Genomic DNA, 16,207 nt, shown 5'->3' on the forward strand with positions numbered 1-16,207 from the left:
AATAGCTCAAAAGCATACTAAAAATTATTTCCATCCTTTCTTCACAGTATACTCTCTCAAGAGGGTTCCCTTTTCAGCACTGTGAGTATAAAGCATTCATTACAATTTCAAAATTTGGTTTGTTAAGATAGGAGGAAGAAGAACAGTTTCATATTCACAAAGAGACTAAATCAATCATGCATGGGATATCTGTAAAGTGCTGGAATATCTTCATCCTATTTTAGTGCTGATCTTTTGGATTTGTAATTGGAAATGTTTTGACTTCTGAAAGTGTTATGCACTTTAGATACAGAGTTACCACATATCTTCTGGTATTTAGTAATATTTTAAGTGATACCAAAAGTCTTATGCCAAAAGTCTAAGCCCAGTAGAAATATTCTATTTTGCATTTTTTTTCCTAATTTAATAGGCCTGAATATTTTTATTACAAATTATATTATCAGCATAACAAAGTTTAATTGAAAAATGTCAGAAATTGTATGCATGTCCCCTTTCGTTTTAATAACAGCAGCACTTAATTTGCAGGAACTCTACAAGTTGTAAAGCCTGATGATCATGTTCTCCAGCATGACTGAAAGAGCATCATGAGTGTTTGTATAATCGAGTCACATAAACGATGCTACAGAAAATGTGAGTGTTGACAGATAGAGCTGATAAAATACCACATTTTGCTTGTCACTCTTGCATTAAATATAGTATCCAATTAGGATGTTGCTGAACGTATAGCAATGTGACCCTGGACGACAAAACCTCACATGGGTCTTGATTTCACTTTGAAATTGAGATTTATACATCATCTGAAAGCTGAATAAATAAGTTTTCCAATGACGTATGGAATTCGATAGGGCAATATTTGGCTGAAATACAACTATTTGAAAATCTGGAATCTGAGGGTGCAAAAAAATAGAAACATTGAGAAAATCACCTTTAAAGTTGTCCATTTATGTTCGCGATTGTGCTGCATTCACTCACAAAAATAAATGTTTTATATATTTACGGTATGAAATTTACTAAATATCTTCATGGAGCATGATCTTAACTTAATACCCTAATGATTTTTAGCATAAAAGAAAAATCATTCATTTTGACCCATACAATGTATTGTTGGCTATTGCCACAAATATACCCGTGTGACTTATGACTGGGTTTTGTGATGCATGGTCACATATGGAAAGAGCACTTAAATGTCTGATGTTATTATCAATTTTGACACAGTTGTGCTGCCTAATGTTTTTTTTTTTAAAAAAACATGATACTTTTTTTCTAGGATTCTTTGATGAATATAGAAACAGGATTTATTTAAGAAAATTAATATTCGGTAACATTATAAATGACTGTCACTTTTTGATAATTGATTGCATTTTGCTGATCTGACCCCAACTTTCAACGGTAGTGCTCAGAAATGATGGTTTGAGGTGGTTCAGATGGAATGTGCTCATGTAATGTCATCATTTAAACTAAATATTGCATGTATGTGGAAATGTGGAAAATATGCTTTTCCAAAAATTAATTGGAGGTAAAGTTGTGGGTCATGTTTTTGTCCATTTTCTGAAGAATCAGTGAACTATTAGCTGTGTGTGACCTAAATCTCCAACCAATTACAAAAGCAATTACAACATTAATTAAAGTGAAATGAAAAATACTCTAGACACTTCTCCACTAACACCTTTAAAGTGACCTCTGCTTTTGGGAAAGTTGCTTGCATTTAATCTTTACGGGCAATTCATTACCCCCAAGCTTTCGAAGATAATTTCAGATGTAATAAAAGTCTGTCAGCAGAGACAGAACATCAAATGTTTGCTGTGTGTCTCTGACATTATTTCTGTGAGGAGCAGAGTTGAGGAGGGGAAATGAGTTTCCCCTGAGGCTAAAGACTGTTATAGTTTCTAGTGTTCCAGGCCTTTGTTGTCTGTTTACACAGTAATTGAAATGTTCCTAAACCTTTGCCCTGCCTTACTCTTCCCCTTTTCCCTGTTTCCCATTCCCTCTGTCTGTTCATTTCACTCTCTGTTGCTCACTTTACCCTCTACTCCCCGTTCCTTCCCGACTCTTTGTTGCTCCGCTTTCTTTGGTTGTTTTCCTCGTGCTTCCAGCAGAGCTGAGGGATTCAGGCACTGTAGCTTATTTGTGTGGTAATCATCTCCTGCACCTCAGTAGCACAGCTGGCACAGATGAACCAGTCAGAGGTATATGTCCTCCATTATGGAAGGAAGGAAGTATTCCTTTTTAAACCAAACCAAAAGAATGTGGAGATGTGTGTATCTATCTCCAGGAAATAGGTTTGTTGGTTTGGGTCGCTGCAGGACTTTGGCTGGATGCATGACATTAAATTGAGTTCTTGAAGAGTCATGGCAAGTTAAGAATTTTATGCAGCAATACTTCATGAATTAAAAAAACAGTGTTTGTTTGTTAATGCAAAATATATCTCAAGCCTGTGCGGAGCAGGATCGTAATCAAGTCCCCCCCCCCCCCCCCCCCAAAAAAAAAAAATTATATGATGTTCTTATTTTGTTATGGAATATTGTAGTATTTATTATAAATTATTTATCTGTGCACATCATTCTTTTTTTTAATTCAAGTGCCCTTGTAATCTTTAATAAAAAAAAACATCCCCTCCCACGTCCCTGGTCAAAAATGACCGGCCTTTTTAAAATCGCTTGTGTGTGTGTGTCTCTGTGTGTGTGTGGCACGAGTGTGCATATATCCACAGGTTCGAGGCCTTAATTTTTGCAATGTGCACATGCTCCTGAACATTAATGTTTCTCTTATTTTCGATCTCCCCCATTCATTTTTAATGGATGGTCATTTTTGACTAATATAAACTCAGATCAATGAGGTCTACAATCAGTCAGTTTCAAAAAGAAATATAAAACCTGCCCTAATTGAAAGAAAACAAGTTGACCAAAAGATTCAATCCAATATTTGGTGATAATAGCATAACGAGAGATTTATAAGCAATTTTTTTGTAAATAATCACACATTTTTTTGGGAAGTAGTTATAACCTGTGTGAGCAAAGTCAGTAAGTTTAGTCTAATGCGATAACACTAACATTTTTCAGGAAAAAGAAAATCCTCTCCAGGTCAAAATGACCCGAACACACAAGGGTTAAGAAGCCTTTTCACTTAAATTGAATAAATTGATTTCATGCTGACTTTATATGGTCAGAAAGGAATTTGCTGTTTGTAAAATGGAATGTAGAGACAGTTAAAGGAAGTACTTCAAGTAAAAATTAACATTCAGTCATCATTTACTAACCCATTTACTTATCGTTTCAAATGCCTTTATTTTATACTTTATAGAATGTCTTTGTAGAATGTTTCAGTTGTTTTTGTCCCTATGAAGCTGGAAAATCAGTGGGGACCAAAAACACCAAAAAGGACGTGAAGGGTAATCCAAACAACTTTTTGGGTTAATCCAAGTGTTCTGAAGCAATACAATCACTTTTGATGATGACCAGAAATTCAAGTGGTTATTCATTTGTGAAATAAAATTCATCAGTTCATGTATACACAGAGCCCAAATCAAATATGCCTACACGTCAATAACATCTTGGCTTATTGATGTTGGTGTCGTAACGTCACACAACACACAAGAACTAAGTTTGATGTTATTGACGTTGAATTGGGCTCTGTAAACGTGGGTTTATAAATGTTTTCATTTTCATATTTTTGGGTGAAGTATTCCTTTAAGCAGTGGTTTATTGCTGAGTCATGATACATCGAGAATTCTTACATTGATACATTGATCTCTGTATATTAGTATCAATATCACCCCAACCTCTCTTGTTTTATTTGATTTTAAGGCCTTTTGCTACACTGTAAAAAATTTCTAACCCTCCCAAATCAAAAATTTCAAGTGACCGATAACATCTAAATTTTTCAATTGGCCCAAGTGAAATTCTCTAAATTTCAATTGGCCCAAGTGAAAATCTGTCAATTTAATTGTATAATTTACAGAATTTCACTTGGGCCAATTGAAAAATTTAGATGTTATCGGTCACTTGAAATTTTTGATTTGGGAGGGTTATAATTTTTTTACAGTGTACCCAGCCTCATGGGAAAACGTAACTATTTTACGAGGTGGTGATTTCGTGTGGATTTTTATATTTAAACACAATTTTTGAAAGAAATTAAGTAAGCATGAAGAGCACGAAGATCCACTCCTAACGTAACACATAAGAATATCAGACGAAAACAAACAAATTATTTGTATTTCAGTTCTAGTGTTTTTCTGTCAGTTTGTTAATTAGTTCAGTTTTCGGTCTCTCCCTGTTTGTTACTGATTGAGTTAGTTCTATTCAGGTATGTCTCGTTAATTAGTCTCATTAGTTCCTCTGTCTGCTGTGTATTTAAATCCTCTGTGTCTTGCAGATCATTGTTGGTTCTATGCTAGGTTAAGTTGGTTGTTCTGTTCGTGATCGAGTTTTGAGTGTGTTCTTGTAATTAAAATTAAAACTACTGCATTTAGATTCTGCTTTAATCAACCAGTGACACAAATGAGATCATACAAATATATCAAAAATATAAATATGAATTGCCATGAGATTGTGTTGGTGGTTTGGCTTTAAGATGTTTGCTCAGAGAATATAATGAAGACAGTGCCTCAAATTCAGAAAGGGAAATAACAGTAAAAAAAGAAACTAAACCAAATATCATGAAAATTTTGAAGAAATAGTGTGTAAATGATTCATTTTCTAAAGAAACTCTGCAGAAGACAAAAGATCAGATTGAGGCAAGCATCTCTTTGGAGCTCATCGGGTTCCCAATGAGCTACAGAAATGTTGCTTGAATGTGCTAAAAATGACAATAATAATAATAATTGAAGAACAGTTAGTTACAAATGAAAGAACAATCCATCTCAACGGATGTGACATTTGCAGTGAAAATGTTAAATGTAATTTTAATGAGAAAGAAATAGTATATGGAACCATTATAATAATCTGTCAAGATTTCTCCATTTTAAATTGAGAAATACACGTGCCTTACTGATAGAAATGGCCATTATTTATTGAGACATGAGACACTTTGTAGGAAGTTTGTGAACTGAAATGCACAATTTAGAAACAATAAGGCTTAGCTCTCAGAACTCATATTAATGAGAAAAAACAGGGAAACCATCTACAGTAAAATGCTTTGAAACCAGCAGACTTTGATTTAAGCAGCACAGTTGATCTTATTTACTATGAAATGGCCCTGCATGATTATTAAACCGCAGATTATAGTTGGCTTTCACTGCTTCTATATGAGTGAAGGAGCAGCAAAGTTAGAGGTTGAACAGAAATAGTTACTTCTCATTCCCTCCCCAAATCCTGTTATAAATGTAGTAAGCTTTAGTTACAACACAGGCTTGACTACAGGGCTAGTAAGAGATCTGTGTGAATCATCACAGTCAGCTGCGGTTTTAGGCACCAAGTAAAGTTTGGCTTTTGGATGTTTTGCATCGGCGTCGGTCTGTTGGTGAGAGAGAGAACTCTGATTGGCCGATCAACTTAGCGAACGAGTGCACAAGAATAAAAGTGAAAGTGAAAGCCAGCAATGAAGTCAAGACGGTACAGACAGAAGGCTATTATCATTTTTTATCACACAGCTCTGTGGAATACTTGCTTCTAATTGGTCAATTGCGCCATCCAAATAATGCACCTGCTTCGTGTCGGGGTCCTGATCACCCTGTCAGAGTTTATTCTGTGATGGCAACATGTCTGGATGTACATTATCTCTTGCACATCATCTTACCTGAGCATTCGAATGCACAAATTTTCATAATAGCATGAGCCGACTGGAATGAAGAAAGTGATCAGGAATGATATTCAAAATGATAAGCAAGTGCTGCTTTGTTTACGGTTTGTATATCTGCAGTCTTAGATTCGGTTTCCATTTTGATTGACAAAAATAGACTATTGATACCTGCTGATATAGACAGATATTAACTTACACGCAGGCGCAAAATGCACATGCTAGTTGACAGCCGCCTTTAGTCTTTTTTTGTGTGTGTTTAACGCTAGTTCTTTGACGTCGGCTTGGTGTGTCCGGGGCTTGACTTGGAAGCTATGCAATAAATTGCAACTGGAATTTATATTTACACTGAAAAAAACAACAACAACAACATGCCACTGATGTACACATATTATAGTTGGTAGAATGTCTAATGTGGCCCATCAAAATAAAGTGTAACCCTTTTTTCTGTAATCATGTTAACATGCAGTACGTAATTGGCATTCACTTTACTAACATATACATGTGGTTCATTCATTCAGCATCTTTCTCCACTACGTAATCTCTCAGAGTGTATGCTGTTGTAATGAACATCTTCACTTTTTTTGTTCTCAGTCATTTTACTTTATTTGACGTTTCATTTATCACAGTTCCCCCTTATGCATTTATTCAAAAACGCTGCTAATTGTTGACATGCAAAAATATATAGAATGGAATGGAAGCTGTAGAATTTACTGCATGTTTGCTTGCTAATTGTAGTCAAGAGTGTGATTAAAATCCAAGTCATGCTGACAAGAAACTGTTTCTAACCACAGGTTGAGGGCTGTAGTTCCAGCCACACAAGTTTGCGAATCTTCGTTGGAACTTTGTTTTCAGGAAATGCCAAAATGTTGAACTATGTTGGTAACGACGTATCTTGCGACCACAGATAGCTAACAATGCTTTCGGAAAAACTGAAACAGTGGATGTTAGTCTGTGAACATCTTTCCCCTTAAAATGAAAATACTCTCCTTCTTTTCCACACGAGCTTTGTCCTCATAAATGCTGGACAATCAAAGGGAAAGGAAATCATTTTCCAGCCCTCTGTCTTGACTTGGCTCATTAGCGGTACTGAACGGAAACATCACAATATGTATCAAAGCTCTGACACCGCACTGTTTCTCGGTTACCGCTTCTGCACTGCATGTCTACATGCCCTTTGTGTCTTGAGTCACATTTCCACAGCAAAGGACCTAGAGCAAAACACAAGAGCACTCACAATCACCCCTTTTCTCTTCTGTTACATCACTTGACAAACGTTCTTTGAAGCATTTCAATGTGCAGCATTCAAAATCGGAGTTAAATGCTCTTTGTAGTGGAGTCCGGTATTGCTGATCTGTTACGAGATCTGATGCAATCCTTTCAGGTAGACATGTGGCTTGCGGTATTCGTGAAGTACAGTACTGTAGGGTCTTTCTATTTTAAGTGTGAATGGATTTGGTCCTTTGCCTTGAATAGTTTTCTCTAGATTCTTCGATTACTTACATCTGCACAGCAAATTAAACCCCAGACAACATGCTGGGCTACCGCATCGATTTGCTTACTCAGCCTCCGTTCGAAGGGCAAAATGAACACAGCAAAGCCTGGAGGAAAGAAAATTAAGTAACAAAAAGTAATACCTTGAAACAGAATCATCCTTGTGGAATACAACGGATTTCGATCGAATTCTGCGCGTCGCCTTTCGCACATGAAATCACCGGTGACTCCTGACCTCTGATGTGGTGAGGTGAGAGAACTGCCATCTTACAAAATGAGCCATGTAATTTAACACGTAATCCTGTAATACAAAACTGAACAGTGCTTCTGGTTATATTGAGTCACAGGGCTGTGCAGAAGATCAGCTATTGTCATTACATGTTAGAGTAAATATCAAGAGTCTGCACTACATGGCATTAATAGCAAGATATTTAGAAAATATTAGTAAAGCGGTTCGCCTTAGGCTGCTTGTGGGTCAGCATTCAGCTATGGTGTTTAATCATGCCTCACGGCAATATGAGTCAGTCACCCACACCATTACTAATGTATGAAGTTTATTATATAATGCAGTTGAATCCAAACTAAAATCTAGGGGAGGCCAAGGCTACAACTTTTACTCCAATTAATATTTTTTCAGGGTAATTTTTTTAATCATTTCTCTGAATACATATACCTTAAAGTCTTAAAACATTTCCACTGTTATTGCTCAGAAAAAAAAGATACAGTGGCAGCTTCCCTATTTATTTATCCTTGCAAAATTCAGAATTGAAGAAAGTGGCTCCATATTGATTCATAAAGGTGATTTAAACAGGAAGAGGAATTTACATTTACAAAAAAAATTAACACAGGTAAAGCATTCAGTTAATTTATTAAATATGACATACTATATAGTAAATACATGACATACTGTATAATTTTTTTTTTTTTTTTTTTGTTCTATCACAATTTCTGTTTAAGGACACATTTCAGACCTTTTTTTCCAAAACAATTTTGCTGCCTGTTTGAAACTCAATTCAAATTCGCAAATATAATAATTGAATTTAAAGGGCATTATCAATAGAATGCATTTTAGTATTCAAAAGACATTCACAATTTAATTCAGAATGGCACACAAAAAAATTATTATTGAAAAAAGCGAGGATTTCCTGTTCTTAAAAAGATATAGCTGATATGCATCCATTTTTGTCCATGTACAATGGTTGAAAATAAGCTAATTTAACATATAACCATATATTTTAAGGATGTATTTGATATTAAATCCAACAGTGAGTTTTAATCTAAGATGAAACTAATCTCACAATGTGTGATTTGAATTAAATCACAGCTCATATGCTGCATTGCTTAGTATTCAACACACACACAGTCATATTCTTCTTCATATCAGCGCTGACCACATTGTAGAACGGCCGCTGACTTTCCCAAGGGACGTGTCTATCTGAAGATAACAACTTCATGTAAATGCAGTTATGTCAAAATAGAGGTCAACATGTAACATGAGAATGATTTACAACTCAATGTCACTAGAGGGAATAGTAATCTGAAATTCTCTAGGCAATGGTCCTTGGACAGACTCACAGCCCGTTCTAACCGCTGCTGCGGGATAAAGAAGAGGAGGTTTTTGTACAGTAAGTTATGCTTTGCAAAAAGATGAGGACAACCTGTTAGATGACCATCATTGTTTTGCCTTTGCCTCAGGGTGTTTCTCAAATAATTTGGCTTCTGCATGCTGGATAATTATTGGAAATAGTAGTTTTCTCTTCAGGTTCATAATGTTTTGCACTGGAATACTGCCAAGTCCCAGTTCTTTAATTATATCCCATGTAGTTCCATGGGTTGTTATTAACCTTTGGCAGGGCAAGCATCACTGTCGCAGCGTGTGCATGACTGAAAATGAGCACTTTACTATTAACATCTCACATATTCCTTAGTCTGCATTGTAAAAGATACATATGGGATTTCTTACATTAATTTACCTTTATTATACTGTACGCTCTTTTTGAAACATCTGGAATCTGATGTGATTGTATCACATAATCATGTACTTCACAGAGCTTGACCCATTAATTTCAGCCATGAATGATCTTTGGAGGCAACTAGAAAAGAAATGAAAAATGCATGCTGAGCCTGAAATCTGTTACTTGATTTCTTTAAATTCAGAATAGGCTTTTTATTATCAGCAACATACTGTAGAGTGATTGAGAGACCGGCCCCCTGGAGAAGGCTGAGATTAAGTGCCCAAGTGAGGGCTGCAAAATAAAAAAATAAAAACCTCTAAGTTTGGTCCTGTTTTTTCAGTGGCCGGTGCCATATCCAAGATAAAGTATTGTGGGGTTTGACAAGAGGTTTTAAACAATATGAGCATAAATTCTTATTTTGTGGTGAAAAAAACCTATGAAACATTTAACACAGGGCTCGCCAGTGTACGCATTTCAGTCGCTTTTGTGATTAAAATAGGTAGGGGGAGAGTGGGGTAAGATGAGCCAGTGGGTAAGTTGACCCACCCCCCTTTATCTTGACAACCGTACACTTCTATTGCCATGTGACCATATATTTTGGAACCACCCATCATTTCTGCCAAAGTGTGAAAAGCAAAAACACATGGGAGGAGTGAAAGGCACCCATTTATTTTAAAAACTGTTTTTGGCTTGTCAAATACATTTTTTGCATAACAGAATTAATGGCTGTTACATCAAAATTTGTCCAGGTCTAAAAATATTTATGATCCATATTGGTGATTTAGCAATGTATTGACTGATTGGTGGCCATGTCAGGGAGAGCGCCATCTCTGTGACGGCCTCCGTGGCCTTGTCACAGGAGAAAGGAGCATAGGAGTTTTTTTTTTATGGCCGCCGTGGCTGGAACACAGGAGACAGGAGTTTCTAATGGTTGCAATGGCTGTGACGAGGATGCTCATGATGGTCACCATGACCGCAACGTAGGAGCAGGGATGACAGGAGACTAGGCTGGCCTACGGCGCCGAGACGAGGGACCCAGAAGCATGGGGAACAGGAACGGCCAGTTCAGCCTTGACGGGTACTGGGCTGAGCTCTGCGAAGGGACTGGCTCTAGGGGCTGGAGCCGACGCTGGAGCCGACTCTTGACTGAGCTCGGGAACATGAACGGGCTCATCAGCTGACTCATGGTTTAGAGTAGAAGTCTTGGTCTGGGGAAATTCTTGAACTGATTCTAGGACTGGAGCACATTTTGGAGTTACCTCACAGGAAAGAGCGGGCTCTGGAGCAGACTCATTAGCCGCTTTCCGACCAAGTAGTTACAGGAACTTAGTTATAGGAACTGTCCACTTCTAAACAGTTGAACTACTCTCCCCCAAACTCGGTTTTGCTGTTTGCGTTCGCACTGGCCAAGTGGCCATAGGAACTGGTAGGAGGGGTAAGGGAGTGACGCAAGCACGGTGACTTTTATTTTGACGGAGCGACAGACCTTTATTTTGACGGGGCTGAGAACGCCAGAGCAAACAATGCTCGCATTCTCTGTGTTCATTAGTTAGCGATCTGTCTAACATGTTATTAGATAGAATTGTTATAGAAAGTACACAGTATATGAAAAAAAAGTTATTAGCCTATGCCGTGTGGTTGATGTCCAGTGTTGCTAGCTGAGCAGAAATACATAATCATGATTGACTTGGTCCCCTCAAAGTTGCGTTGGATTTTCTCTTCAGCATAAAGGTTTAGAGGCCCATCTATCACTGTTTTCCATGTTTGTATCTAGTTTCTGGAGTAAATATATAGGCTATAATCTGTGTGTTTACATATAGCTGTTTTAAAAATGGCAGGTGCTGGTGTTTTGCGTGCGTTCGGTCATCAGCGTACACTAACGTCACGGGTAGTTCCTATAGTGCTGGTTTAGACCCTACTCTGAAGTAGGAGCTACATTAGTTCCTCCAAATGGAGTTCCTAGAACTAAAGTCGTTCCTAGTCGTCGTGTTCGCACCGCAGGAACATACGGGTACTTTAGCCAATAGTTCTAGGAACTGTGAAAAGGTTCCTCCGGTTGGAAAGCGGCTATAGATTGGAGTGAATTCCTGGACAGACTCATGGATCTGAGCAAACTCTGGAGTAGACTCCAGATTGGCTTAGACTGGGGTGGACTCTGATTTGGCTTGGACTCAGGGATCACAGGAAGAATGAGCAGCCTTTCAGGAGTGGTTCTGCTGAGTAGGAGAGCATAGAGAATGTATTCCCACATCATCCTAGAACGCAAAGGTTCGTCTAAACCTCCATGGAAAATAAACAAGCATATCATCATCATCCAGGTAAATTGTAGCAGCCAGCTCCAGGAAATACTCAGCATACTCAACTGGACGGACATTTTGAGTAAGGGAGTACAATAGATCTATCAGGCAGAGAAGTATGCTCATGCTGCAGTCGTTTGTGGTCTGATCTTGATCTCCATCAGACTGGAGAGATCAGTAAGTGCTGTATAAACAATCAAACTCTTTATTGAACAATAAAGTGAAGCTGGCAGAGTGAAAGCAACAGGCAGCAATGACAGTGAATGTAGATGGGGAACAAGCAGGTGAAGATCCACACACACATTAACAGTCACTGAGTAGCAATGGTAACTTTCCTTTGTCTTGCAAATTTTCAATGTGGGAACCAGGGAACGAGGAATTAGGAGACTGAAGAGGAGACAGGAACGAGGAGCTGGACACAGAGGTGAGTATACTTCAGGCAAGTCACTTTCCCATGTGCTGATGATTAATGATGTTAGCTGGTCATTTTGTGCCAGGGCCAACATAAGTTTGTTTGTTTTTTGTTTTTGCCAATAAAGCTGTTTGCAATTATTTAAAATGCATCTGATCACACTGCACAATTATCTAGAAACAATGTGAATTCATATCTCAACCACTGAAGCAGCATACTTTGCAAAACACAAAATTTATGTCACTGCCAAAACTTTTGGCTATGGCTGCATACTGCATTATTATGCAATTAAAAAAATATTATTGCTTTATTTCAGTGATAATTGCAAGTTACTTTATTACATTTATGCTAATAAATGATAAGGATTTAAGCTGATATTATGTCCAAACACCCATTCTGAAAACTGGAGAATTTCCAAATGTTTAGAGGGTACAGTATATATATATATATGGAAAATTACAAATGGGACTCTTTTAACAGTCGTCATAGATGGGCAAAGTTCTATAGTGGTTAGTTAAAAACTTTTGGATCTACTACAATAGCAAAAGAAAAAAATCAATGGCTTTCAATAGGAGGAAAAAATACAGCCATACCTAAATAGTAAAGTCTTAGGCCGATGTTTTAGCTAAGTGGTTGATTCACAGGTAAGTAGCTGGTCTTTCGCGGTTGCCCTGGCCTGGATACATAAGCATCTACAAAAAAAATGCATTGTGCTCACATGTGTTTTTACCTATAAATGTGATTGAGGATCACAAAACATTTACTCCTGTATTTATTGTAGCACTGATCTGATCACCGACCGATGTACGAGACGTAAAGGGGTCTTTGTGTTAGCAATCCAGATGCCTTAACCATTAAGCTACATGCCCTTTATGTTTCAATGGGTTCTGAGCAAACCCCCTCTAGCAAATTGACATGTGCAGCTTTGATTTCCCTCCATTTGTTTGAGGCGTTATTATGAATGAGAGCTGTTTAGCTGTGCTTTCATTTATTTATCATGGGTGGGATGGTTTGCAACACATGGCAGAGGATCCATTGAGTCCCATTTGATAATGGACTAAGTAGGATTTTTTCACTGCTAATGCATTTTTAATGGAAGCAAATTTAAGAATGGGTGGAGAGGTTAGCCTGAACCTTTCAAAACTATGGACCAAACACAGTAATAGAGAATCAGCAGTGCTAAATGACAGTAGAGGTTTTGCATAAGTGTATGCAAATCATTTTTGCTGTTGTTCAGGCACTTTAGGCTCCACTTCCAATAGAATAATCATTGTGTGTGAAATAAAGCATTCCCAGATGTTGTTTTATCACAGATATTACAAAATGATGGAACGCAAAGCTGTGATTATTTGTTTGTTTGTTTGTTTGTTTGTTTCATTATTAGTTGGTTGTTCAGGAATATATTGGTGTCAAAATTTTGTATTTCCATCTTTATTCTGTAATGGCTGCAATAATTCTGAAAATGCACCATTGTCCAGCGTTTTAAAGTCAGCTTTAATTTCTTTTCTTAAAGCATGTTACTGGTCTTGCTGTGAATTATTTATCAGTGCATTTTTAAATACTTTTTTTTTGGACCATCAAAACATTATAACTTGTTCTTCCTGCGATATTAATCAGTTATCTCTGCTGACAAATGCAAAGCCATGCTGAGTTAAGCCAATCACATTCAGATCTGCCTCCATTCTGGTGTGCTACGGTCATTTTTCACAATCCAATCAACATCTGATGTATAAAATCAAGTCCTGTCATACGATTTTGTTCCTGTTCACTAAGTTTTAGTCTGAAATAAGGAGGAGAGACTCAAGAGGACAATGGAATGTTTTTAAAGTACAATTGCTTAAATGGTCAGATTTTTTTCACCAAAAACTTGAAAAAAATGTTTAGCGAGCCACATGGACTTCTTTGCTGACACTCTTGAGGGTGTTCTTAACCATTAAAGTGAGACACAATGTACCGTCAAAGTATTGGATTCACCAAAAGTGGATTTCCATATAGGAAATTTGGAAACATTTTAACTTGAAACATTTCTCACATCTTTTGGACTCTGACCATGTTAGTTAAGGGTATCAAGGTTTTCATGGCCACTTTTCCATGAAACATCTTCAGATCCTTTATTTAGGCACTCAACAAAATCAATTAATGCACTTTCACCGAATGACTGGGACACCAACAGAGCTGGAAGAAAGAACATACAAAGACTTGAAAAACAGCCAGGCGTCACTGAAAATCCTGCTAGGCTTATTCAGAAACTCATGGATCTTTTCTCAGCAGGTGGGTTTCTCTGAGTAGTAGATACAAGGGGACTGGTCCTAATACCACGCTGTTCTGGGAACAGTTTAGTCTCTGCTGGATTTAGATTACAGAATGTTTGTCTATAGTCTTTGCCAGCAAGACTGCAGCAGAACTGAGGAAATACACCTAATAATATGAGGATTACTGAGCTAAAGAACCTAAAAGTACAGTCTTATAATTATTGCCAAGGTAAAAGTTTCTTATCACATCCTCCATGGCATCATATAAGCTGCCAGTTTATTTGACTTGCAGGCATGTTCTCACTTGACAAATCTGAAGGACATGTCAAAGCAGTCATATTAATGAGTGATTTTTTCCCCAAGGCTTTAGCTGTTTATAACTTTCAGTATTATCAGCAAATTAGTATGTTTATTATAGTGCTCACGTTATAATATAAGCATTAAGGAATAGTTAACTTCTAAATGACAATTCCTTATTCCAAAATCACATGACTATCTTCTCAAACAGCAACATTTTGAAGAATGTACTCTTTCTATTTTCCGTTCATTTATAATGAAAGGGGACTGTCATGAGGCTGTCAAGCTTCAAAAAGTAGCATGAAAGCAGAAAGCAGTATGAAATCATAAAAGTAAAGTGTGACAAAAGTAGTTCACATGACTTGTGATCTAGTCTTCTAAAGCCATATGATAGATATGTAAAGCATGGATAGAAATTTAAGCTGTTAAGGGCCAGACACGCTAAATCGACATCTGGTGATGAAAGCCGACTGAGGTGTCGCCTCAAGTCGTCTTCATCTTGGCCGAAAAGTTGAACTTGAACACACTGCAAAGACTACAGCCAACTAGCATGTCATTCAAAAAGAAAAAACATATGGACAAGGACTATGGACATACAAACCGTAAAGAAAGCAGTGGTTTCTAACCATTTTCACATCAATCTTGCTCACCACTGATGGATTCGATGAAAATCATCACAGATTTGATGAAGATGAAAAATGAGAAGGGTGCACGCTTGACTTCATAATTTGCTTACTTTTGGGATTTACCGCTGATTCAACATTGCTCAATTGAAAAAGTGCTGTTAAACACACTAGAAACAAAACTAAACCAACAGACGCTCAACGCCCAACCGTCGGTGGGGTGTGTCGCGGCTTTTAGTCACTGAAAACCCTGATATAAGTCAGATTGTATCAATGAAACATTTGATTCAGTGCACAAAACTGATTCAGACTTTCTCTCATGAAATTTGCTTCAAGGAGAGGCCGGATGTCTACATTAGAATTGAATAATGATGTAAATTTGTATCTAATCCTCACACAAAACTATCCTTTACCTAGGAACTTGGAATATATGGTACAAGTTGCAAAGATGATACTTTTATGGTGCCTTTGTATACTCTTTGAAGCTACAAAGCTCCAGTCCCCAATGATTTTAACTGTGTAGAAAAGTGGAAAAGAACAGCCAATACAGGATACTCCTCAAAATTTCACCCTTTTGTGTTCCATAGAAGACAGTAGGTCATACGGGTTTGCAACAACTAATGGTAAGTAAGGGGCAGAATGTGTTTTTCCATTCCATTGTTTTTCAATGTAAACACACTAGACAGACATGTTTGACTGCTACGCTCACGTCTTTTTCAGCATCTCGTGCATTACGTGGCATTCTAAAAACGCAGTGCTCAGGTTAAAAAAAGTACTAATTAAAAAAAAAACATGTCTCTAGACCCTGGCTCATTTGAAGCATTTGTTTCGGAACAAGGCACGTTTTTTTCCCCTTTAGTTTGGTTAGTTTAGGCATTAATGAACACGGCAATTGTGCTCAGATCCGAAACAAATAAACAGTCTGAGATAGCCTAAATGAGGTGGTCTCAGCCTCATCTCTGGAGCTGTTTGGATGCGGTGAGAAAGCATTCTGACCCAGCGGACCAAAAAATCATAATTCATAATGGGAAACGCAGTGTCTGATTCTGTGGGTGAGCACATTAATTATGGCAGTTGAAAACCAAAGAGTGCCTCTTCATCTTAAAAAGTTAAGATGGTTAAGTCTAATTTCTCATCTCCGAAA

The sequence above is a fragment of the Squalius cephalus genome, assembly GCF_949319135.1.
Source record: "Squalius cephalus genome assembly, chromosome: 7".
In the NCBI taxonomy this organism is placed as follows: domain Eukaryota; kingdom Metazoa; phylum Chordata; class Actinopteri; order Cypriniformes; family Leuciscidae; genus Squalius; species Squalius cephalus.